Source organism: Lagenorhynchus albirostris, chromosome 2, assembly GCF_949774975.1.
Source record: "Lagenorhynchus albirostris chromosome 2, mLagAlb1.1, whole genome shotgun sequence".
NCBI classification, from domain to species: domain Eukaryota; kingdom Metazoa; phylum Chordata; class Mammalia; order Artiodactyla; family Delphinidae; genus Lagenorhynchus; species Lagenorhynchus albirostris.
Genome location: NC_083096.1, coordinates 56,098,904 through 56,109,547, shown reverse-complemented (window position 1 = coordinate 56,109,547; position 10,644 = coordinate 56,098,904). Strand labels below are relative to the sequence as shown.

Below are 10,644 nucleotides of genomic sequence, written 5' to 3'. Positions count from 1 at the left end.
TTGGAGAAGGTAAACCTTTAAAATGAGCCTTTGAGTGCCTGGATCCCCTTTTCTCTTCAGGCTTTTGTCAAAGGCAGGTTTAGCTCATGTGTGTGGGTATGTGTGTGTTTGCTTGAAATTAGACTGAGAAATTACATTGTTTAACCAGTTTATTGTACCAGTTGGACACTGTAGGGTAAAGGCAGGAATTTGACTTTTTATCACCACTGCCCCCCTTTAAATGCTCTATTATTAGTTCACGTACCCTCCCTTCAATGAAATCTCAATCAGATCTCACAGCTTTTCCAATCACCCTCAGATAATAAAATATTACTCTATTTTGTCTAGTCTAAGATGAACATATTTTTCCATTTTAATATCTCATCTCTGAATCTCAAAGTCATCTTGTAGTCATAATTGGAAGGGATTTTTTTCCCCAAGTGTTATATAAAATAATGGAACATCTTATAATCAATAGCATCTTAGACTCAATGAAATTTAATAATCTCCTTTTCCAGGTATTAAAAAATCTAGTTAGTATAATAATCAAAATCCTATTCTCATCAAATTTAAAACTTCTCTCTTCTCTGATCTCTAGCCTACTTCAGTCTTGGAAGCCTATAATGAAAGAAGATGGGGATGGTTAGAATCATCTTCAGCTCTTATTCTACCTTCTCCTTGACTCCCTAGCTGATGCTTTGGGACCTTTCAGGGACTGGAGTGAGGAGATTGAAAAGAAGTAAAAGTAAATATAGTATTATTTCACAGTACAGTTATACTCTGGTATAGGTATTCTCTCTGTGAGGGATGTTCTAAATGTCAATTCTTTCTTTCTTGGAGTGGTTTTGTGGCTTTTTCAGAGACAACTTCCATCATTGGGGATCTCTCACCTACAGTTCATCTGACGTACACTATGCCTCCTCTTACAACTTCCCCTTTAGCCACTGGTTTTTGTGGCCCACCCCTCCATTGGATTTACTCCTCTTGCGTGGAGTTCCACTCATAACAACCCAATACATTCCTACCTCGGGGGCCTCATGGGTTCATAGGAAATTCAAACATCCTTTGTCACACCAGATGCTAGAAGTTGTGGTGGATTCCGACAGAGCCATTTTCCCTCACTGTGCTCCTAGTCAACAGAGCTCAGGCCACTGACTCTCACCTTTAAATTTTGTAGTTGTGAATCAGATGCCAGTCCTTGCATGGAACACGTGAAAAACTCTCCAAATGGTTCTCTAGAAGCATCATCACTGGGTCTGAGAACAGTATCTCATTAATTGCCTCTTGGAATGGTCAGTCTTAGGCAACTTCACTTCTGTTTCAGGTTTCATCATCAACTTTAAGACAAACACACTCACATATAAAATGCTAAAAAAGAAAAAAGGTTTATTTATTTTTTTCTACGTGTCATAGAGCTTTTTATTTTCTATTTAATATCACTTTACATATACAAAAATTTAAATTTTTAGCATGAACTTTACCATTATCTTTATAGTGTGTATAGCTAGTTTTATTTTTTTGCTGAATTTACAATATTGTGTTAATTTCAAGTGGACAGCAAGGTGATTCAGTTTTATATATATATATATATATAATTTTATTTATTAAATCAATTAATTCTCTACTTTTTCCCCCCAAATGCTGAGAAACTGCTCACAATAAAAGATATAACAATAGGGTGAGATACAGTGACTATCTACTTTATGCTGGGTCCTTTATGTTACTGTTGATATATTGAGAAGGACAAAACATCACTAATGTAGTATGCCTGCCAAGAATGCATAACCCAAATTTAATCATGAGGAATAGCAGACAAAGACTCAGAATATAGAAATCAAAACAAACTATCAGCTTTCTTACTGACAAAGATAATTTGCGGAATGCAGAGGCCAAATGCTAATACTTCCTAAAACTTGGCTCCTGAATTAATCAGACTTAACACCAGTCCCTCTCCTCAGTACATGCATAAACCATAGGCCTCTTAATTCAGGAAACAATGTCTACCCCATTAAGCTTGTCAAACGGAGGAAAGGAGACTAGAATACCCTGGCTCTGCGGTAGGCAGATTGAAAAGAGAAAAGAACCCAGAAGCAGCTGACATACACATGTCCACACAGTACCCAGATAACACAAATGGCAACTTTGGAGATAGAGATACCTTCTCTAGGTGGATCCAGACCCTATTGCACAGGGTTTAGAGTCCACAAAATCCTTGTTGGAATTAATCCTTCCTTCAGGTAAACCTAACTCTCTTCCAGGGCACAAGGCCTGAAAATGCAGCTGAGTTTCAGTCCTCTACTCACCACTGGCACAGATGGGCAGCCCTGTGCAGGTGGCAGCCCTGCATGCCTAATTCTTTCTCTCAATCTCACTGAAAGTTTGAGAAGGACAGAATGTAGGGAGGAAATTCCCTTCCATTTTCTAATATACGGTTGAAAATTCTATTTCAGTGGCCTATGTAGGGATTCTGGGAAGAAGAGAAAATGGTCCCCTCTATGTAAGGGATGTTGATACATTAAAGATATCAGTTTATCTCCCATGATACAGTTTATTTTTTTCATCTTATTCTGAACTGTCTAGTCATTTAGGTTTAGACGTATCTGTTGTATGTAGATAACAATATTTAGATTTTGTAATTAGGGCCCAGCCCAGGAATTTTGTCTTATAACAGGAATATTTGCAGCATTCATATTAATTACTCTAAGTGATATGACTACTATCATTTTGTATGCTTTCTATTTTTATTCACTTTGCTATTTCCCTTCTTTATAATTCTATCTTTTGCTGCATTGACTTTTATTAGCTTTTTCTTCTTTTCTAGTGATTTCCTAGTCATACATCCTATTTATCCTATTGTCTTTACATAATATTATAATAAATATATTTGAGCCCTTATTTCTAGATCAAAATCAATATTGATTTCCATCTGTGAAATATGACAACCTCCCCTCTGCCTATCTCATAACCTTTAATGAGCTTTTTAATGCAAATTATTCTATTTCTTCTTACCTTGGGTTCTTAGCATATCTTCTAAGAAATAATATTTTCATTTTTATTGTTTTATAAACTTAGTAACAACTCTAAAACTTACCGGCCTCTCTGCTTACCGATTTTCATTTTACATAATTCTTCCCTTTCTTGAGCTCTTAATTTTGATTCACTTCTCAGCCTACTAAACCAAAAGAATACTTGCTAATTCAGGATGTAATTGTTGGAACCCAGGGCAGGCATCCCCAAAATATGCCTTAATGCCATAATGATTATTTTGAATTAAAGTTACTTAAGAAATAGCCTCAAAAAGAGACATGCACCCCAATGTTCATTGCAGCACTATTTACAATAGCTGGGACATGGAAACAACCTAAATGTACATCAACAGAGGAATGGATAAAGAAGATGTGGTACATATATACAGTGGAATATTACTCAGCCATAAAAAGGAACGAAATTGGATCATTTGTAGAGACATGGTTGGACCTAGAGTCTGTCATACGGAGTGAAGTAAGTCAGAAAGAGAAAAACAAGTATCGTGTATTAACACATACATGTGGAATCTGAAAAAATTGGTATAGACGATCTTATTTACAAAGCAGAATAGAGACACAGGTGTAGAGAACAAACGTATGGATACCAAGGGGGAAAGGGGGGGTGGGATGAATTGGGAGATTGAGATTGATATATATACACTATTGATACTATGTATAAAATGCATAACTAATGAGAAAATATTGTATAGCACAGGGAACTCTACTCAATGCTCTGTGGTGACCTAAATGGGAAGGAAATCCAAAAAGGATGGGATATAAGTATATGTATGGCTGATTCACTTTGCTGTACAGTAGAAACTAACACAACATTGTAAGGCAACTATACTCCAATAAATATTAAAAATAATAATAATTATCACCTTAACTTCCAAATAGAATACCTTCACATTTTTGAAAACTAGTTCATTTGTATATATAAACCAACATTGTCTACAGAAGATTTTGTTTGTGCTCCAAATATGCTAATGTCATTCCCAGTTGAAACTGTCACATACTAAAGGTTACACATTTCTTTCTTTTTAAATAAAAAGTCAGATAATCACTGAACACCTTAATTAAAAAAAAGAAAGAAAGAAATAGCCAATACAGGAGGGACAATCTGATCCTCCCCTCTGTCTCCCTGACAGCAGGAAATAAATCTCTGATGTGAGAGGTGCCCTCCCTGTACCAAGAGGTAGAATGACATCCTTATCACCAGAGGTAGGGAATTCAGGGCAAAGAAGGCTCTATAAAATACCTGTTACCTCTTTACTAATTTACTATTCACACCCAAACACTGCTTAAATTTCTTACTAATTAAGTACCCAAATCTAAGTTTCTGTGCCCTGTTAATTTCTCTCGAATTTACTGTTTCTTTGTCAAAAAAAAAAATATATATATATACATACATATAAAAGCTGCCTGCTTGGACACTTTTTAGGTCCCATTTCTATGAGACCTTTGTGCACACAATTTAATATTTGTTTCTTTTTCTTCTATTAATCTTTCTTCTGTCAATTTTAGTATTAGTCCAACCACAAGAATTCAAGAGGAGTAACTGGGAAAATTCCCTCCTTGCTGATAATATGTTATTGACTCTACTCACATTATTTTCTCAGCCTTCAATGCCCTCCATTTGATGATAGCCAACTTCCTATTCTGTATTCTCAAGACACATCCATTGTGCATACTTCTGTTATGGAACTTATTTCATTCTGTGCATGCATTACTGGAATGTAAGCTCCTTAAGAGCAATTTCTTTCTCTGTCATCTCTACTTTCTTTCCAGTGTGTTGCAAAGAGCCTGGAAGGTATGAAATAGAGACTCAGTCACTGTTGAAAGAAGCAAATCATTAGCTGAATTATTTAATATTTGATCACTGAGAACACTGCAGTACTTCTGCCTATTGTGCTGTAATGCTGAATTTGTAGACAGAAACACAGAGGAAAAAAGGCTGAATGACATCACAGTTGGAGATACCAACCCCTTCAAGGAGCCATTCATCTGATAGTCAAAGCCACACTCTCCAAGTGAGGTATAATCAAGAAGAAGGCTGAGCACCAAACATGTGCTATGCCCACACTTAAATGGGAGGAGAATGGAGTGAAGAGGAGGAGAAGTAGGCAGCAGGGTGAATCAACGCTGTGGAAACTTAAGTGGGAGAGAGTCAAAGATGGCAAAAGTGGTCAACAGTAACTAATAATTAAGGGATATAGGAAGGATGAAGGATGAGACCAGAAGCAAGGTCATTAGAAGTTGATGATCTTGTTTCCCACATTTTTTTACATGGTTGTCTTCTCTGTGCTCGTCAGTTGTGATTTAAAACTATGAATACTTAGATAAATAAAAGCTCTAACCAGTCTAGGTACTTGCTGAGATAAGTCAATTAGCATATTTGAAAATTCAGTTATAGTCACCTGCATGGTAAAAGGATTTTTTAAATGAATCTGGCATTTCAATCCCTCTCTATCTCAATCCCCTAAAAGTGTGCTTTAAAAGATTAAATAAATAAATTCAAATTTCTTATAGGGTAAAATTCTTATCTTTAAGAGTAAACAGTCTAGTCATCAAGGAAAAAAGAATACCAGATAAATATTATGGGGGAGTTCTTCACCTATTTGTGTTTAACCACAGCCACTTCAGGAAAAGACTAATGGGGATTTAGAAAACCTCATGAAATAAACCACATTGTAGCCATATGTGGAGGCAAAATACATATATATATATATATATATATATATATATATATATATATCACTCGAACATATCCTAAATTGTAGAGGAACATGATGAAAGGGAGTCTACTCTTGTGCAAAAACTGATTCTCTGGCAAATTTTCAAGGGCAAGAAGGTACTTATGACTTTCTACAGTGAGATATATTTAAACTTACTGTTTTATCACTGAGTAGCTTTCAAAGTTGTATCAATTTTCTCTAAAATACTTTGTACTCAGAAGTTCTTCACTATCACAGATTACACTAGATGTTTCTTAACGAAGACCTCTTTTTCAAGTGAGAAAACTCCAGATCTAGAAGGAAACATAATGTAGCTTACTGCCAAAACTACATGATTATTAGTTTATATATTTGTTGAAACAAACATGTATCAAGAACTTACTATATTAAAGTGTAGTGTACATCACTGTTTCTCAAACCATCTATGGTAGAGGACTATTTTTTCCCCAATCCATCATGATTTTTCAAAAATGTAATAAGAATAAATTACTAAACAAAATAACATCAAAAAAGGAAGCCCAACTTTTTATTATTAAATTCCACAGAATAAAATTACATTCCCAAATTACCTTTATAATGTTCTAAATATTTACTCTCAATTCCTATTCTTATCTGTTTGCCACACCCCCTATCCTGTTCCTTAGGCAGGGCTGGGGGTTGGTTAGTGCTTTAACCAACATAGGCATTTGTGTCTCAACTCAACGGAGGCTTTCATTCTTACAGTCAAAAGAAATTCAGAAATACTCCTCCCATTGGCATAACCAAGAGTACACCAATTACGCAAGAAAACAAACACATAGAAAGAAAACTTGTGTAGAAAGAGTACACAATCAGGCTTCTTTTATGCACTATAATCATCACAGGACCAGTGAAAAAACTTTCAGGCATTTCCAGGACTTATAAAAATTTTTGAGAGCTAAAATATATTAACTGACTCCAAAAAATAAACACAGAAAGTAAAATTAACAAATGTTAAAATCTTAAAAATAAAGCATTGATTATTAAATTAATGATTATCAATTATTAGTAATTTTTAAATTTAGTGTTCATAAAATATCATTATATTTGAAAACCCTTTTTAAGTTACATTTTATCACTTTCCAATATCAGCAAGAAGTCATAGCTAGTGGTATTTTAAGGGAGTTATTTGCAGCTAAGTTATTTAAAAAGAAAAAAAAATCCTTTCAAAAATTTTATAGCCAAAAAAAGTTTATATGGGTTATGAAGACATCTTAATAAATGTGAAATGACATGGGACCTGAAAAATCTTTTTAAAAACCCTGTCCACAAAGTATAAACACATTGACTTTTTGTTAAATGAATGAATGAATTTAGAAGGCACACTTTGGAAAGACTAGAGGAGAAGCAACAGGACACTTGCATTGTACAGGGCTTGTTGCAGAGAGCAACATTTATAAGCAGAGAATGGAGATAAGGCTAGAATACAAGATCAGACATCTGCAACATCCACGGTAGGAAACAGTTAAAACATGGCAGGAAAACAGAATCAGCAGACACCAAATGAGGCAAAGGAAAAAAGGACGGTAGATTAAATCAGACCAGGCTGGAGATTATTTCCCTAACCACATTGAAGACAGTTCTTCCCAGACATTCAGAGAGAGAAAATTGGGAGTTTATATCAACTTTCACGAATAATTTTCATTGTTGTTACCTTTACTTATTAAGGTACTACTAAATATACATAATTTTTAAATTTCATATTGTGAATCTAAGTTTTTCAAACAAATCCTTTTTTACTTCTGTAACATACAAGGTTAATGGGCCTATCCAGGTATGGTTACCATCTTAGTTCATTTAGGCTGCTATAACAAAATACCATAGACTGGGCAGCTTATAAACAACAGAATTTTATTGCTTATAGTGCTGGAGACTCAAAGCCTGAGATCAGGGTGCCAGCCTGGTTAGATGAGGGCCCACTCCCAGGTTGCAGACATACCGTCGTATCCTCACATGGTGGAAGGAGCAAGCCAGCTCTCCAAGGCCTCTTTCATAAGGGCACTAAACCCATTTATGAAGGCTGGGCCCTCATGACTTAATCAATTCCAAAAGGCCCCCATCTTCTAATACTATCATCTTGGGCATTAGGTTTTCAACATAGAAATTTGTGGTCGGGGGGGCACAAACGTTCAATTCAGACTGCAGCAGTTATGAACAGACATATAGACTGCCTAGAAATATCCTGTGTCTTCGAGCATTTACATAGTGCTTGATTTCTTTCTTTCTTTCTTTTCTTTCTTTCTCTTTCTCTCTTTCTCTCTTTCTTTCTTTCTTTTATATGCCATTACTTTTACTTGAATTTGCTTTTATCTTTTTTATTAAGGTATGTATAGTAAAGAGTACAAATTTTAATTGCATAACTCAACATGAATATTCACCAACAGATCATAACATACAATAGTTGCACCACTTCAGATGACTCCCTCCCAGTCAGTATACCCCCAAAGGTAATCACTATTCTGACTTCTATCACCGTTGATTAATTTTTCCTTTATTGAGCTTAATATAAATGGAATCATACAGTAGGTACTTTTTGGTTCCTGGCTTCTTTTGCTCAACATTATGCCTGTAATATTCATCTGTCTTGTCATTTAGTAGCTATACAGGTTTCCTCCACTACCAAAAGCAGAGTGTTCCTTGTGGTGGCTCAAACCCTAAGCAGCATCTGAACAGGGAGGGAAACAGCAATTATTGGCAATTGTACAGGTGGCCTATAAGAGGCAGAACAGGTCTCTGATGGTGGCCAGACCACCACACTTCATGCCCCAACCCTTGCTGAATACCCACACCAGCCCCTCATGCTTCAGCTCTGCTCCCCACTGGGGCAGAGGATGCCAGTGCTGGAAGGGGTAAGAGCACATGCTTGGACCCAACCCTCAAGCTTCTGTTCCAGCAACTTGGAACCTGACCCCAGCCCTAACAGAGCAGTGACAGCCACTGAGCAGAGGGAAATCCCTACCTCACACCTGACTCCAGCCCTAGCCCCTCCTTCTCCAGCCCCACCTCCTATTGAGTGGATAGCTGCCAGCACATCATGAGGAAAGATGTGACTTGCGTTCACATCAAATCTAGCTTTCTCACCAAAGCCACCAGGACCACACAGATTGTACAGGGACACTCCAATGTAAGGACACTGTTTCAAGACAGCTATAGGTAACTGTTTTACCTAAGCAAAATGAGGAGACAGAAGAATTTGTCTCAACTGAGAGAGCATGAGAAAACCCCTGAACAACAACTAATGAAACAGAAATAAATAATTTACTAGATAAAGAATTCAAAGCATTAGTAATAAGAATGCTAACTAAATTAGGGAAAAGAATAGATGAACACGGTGAGAGTTTTAATAAGAAACTAGAAAATTTAAAAAGAAACAGTCAGAGAGGGGGCAGAGTCAAGATGGTAGAGTAGGAAGATGCGGAGTTCACATCTCCTCACAACTAGGGCACCTACTAGGCACTGGTGGGGTTCCTCAGACACTTAAGGGGGTGGGAGGAATCCCCACACAACCAGGTAGGATGTGGGAGGGAAGGAGGAAGGGAAGAAAAGCGGAGGCGGGGTGGGACTGGCGCCCCTTAATTGGGGCTGGGGAGGGAGAGGTTCCCACACTCAGAGGGGCCCACCTACAGTGCAGGGATAAGGGGATGGGGAGAGACTTTCAGGGAATTGGGGGATCAGAGGGCAGTGCAGCCAGTGTCTCCCCCACCTACTCAGGCCCTAGCAACTCTGCTGGGGTCCTAGGTCTGAACCCCCCACCCCCTGGGGGTCCCTCATGGCAAGGGGACCGGCAAGGATGGAGAGGGACCTTCAGGGGATCAGGGGATCAGAGGGGAACATGTCCAGCACCTCCCTTGCCCACTGGGGCCCCGGCAAGCCTGCTGGGGCCCCAGGCCTGAAACCCCACCCCCCTGGGGCCCCCTCCAGCCAAGCAGGTCCTGGGCCTGAGCCCCACCCCGACAAAGGCCTCTTCCAGCTGCGTGGGTCCCAGGCCCAAGCTCCACCTCTGCCAATCCTCCTCTGGCAGCACAGGTTCTGGCAGCCTGTACACTACCCCTGAGAGGGCCTCCTCTGGCCATACGGGTCCAGGTGGGCCAAGCGCGGCACCCTCCAAGGCCTCCTTCAGCTGCACCAGCCCCTGCAGGCACACTTGTGGAGTGCTGCACCCCAGCTGGCCTCCAAGAGCACATGTGCTCTGGGCCAGCTCCAGGAACAGACACTGGTGAGAGGAACACACACAGAGATGGGGCTGACACAGCAGATCCAGAGACCTACCTAGAAGTCTTGGAGCCCTACTGGGGAGGCGGTGGTAGCCCGTAGCTCACCATGGATGCAAGGACACTGATAGAGGAGGAACAAGGGAATTTTCTTTTTTTAATTTTTATTTATTTTATTTTTTACTTTTTTTTTGCTGTCAGGGTTCCATTTTGTTTTGCTGTTGTTTCATTTTTATTATTTCTAACATATTTTATATTTTTAAATTGAATTTTTTATTCTTTATTATTGTTTTACTCTTTTCTGTCTGTTGCTTTTTTGACTTTTATTTTTGTTTTTGTTGCAGCTTGCAGGGTCTTGGTTCCCAGGCCGGGGGTCAGGACTGAGCTCCTGTGGTGGGAGCACCAAGTCCAAGCCGCTGAATTAACAGAGAACTTCAGCTCCCAGAGAATATTAATTGGTGTGAGGTCCCCCAGAGGTCCTCCTCTTGGCACCAACACCCAGCTCCACCCAACCACCTGAAAACTCCAGTGCTGGCTGTCTCAGGCCAAACAACCAGCAAGACAGGAACACAGCCCAACACATCAAATAAAAAAGAGATGACAAAAAAATGTTATAGATGAAGGAACAAGGTAAAAACCTATAAGACAAAATTAATGAAGAGGAAATAGGCAAGC

At 38.6% G+C, this 10,644-nt stretch overlaps 1 long non-coding RNA gene across 1 annotated transcript; it reads right to left on the bottom strand.

Annotated features, from left to right (window-relative positions):
* Positions 1-1,147: 1,147 nt before the first annotated feature.
* LOC132515834 (uncharacterized) lies at positions 1,148-5,974 on the bottom strand. The gene is made up of 3 exons (XR_009539199.1): positions 5,897-5,974; positions 4,612-4,808; positions 1,148-1,347 (listed from the first exon to the last, which is right to left on the bottom strand). It is a non-coding gene; the product is annotated as an uncharacterized LOC132515834 (long non-coding RNA).
* Positions 5,975-10,644: the final 4,670 nt, after the last annotated feature.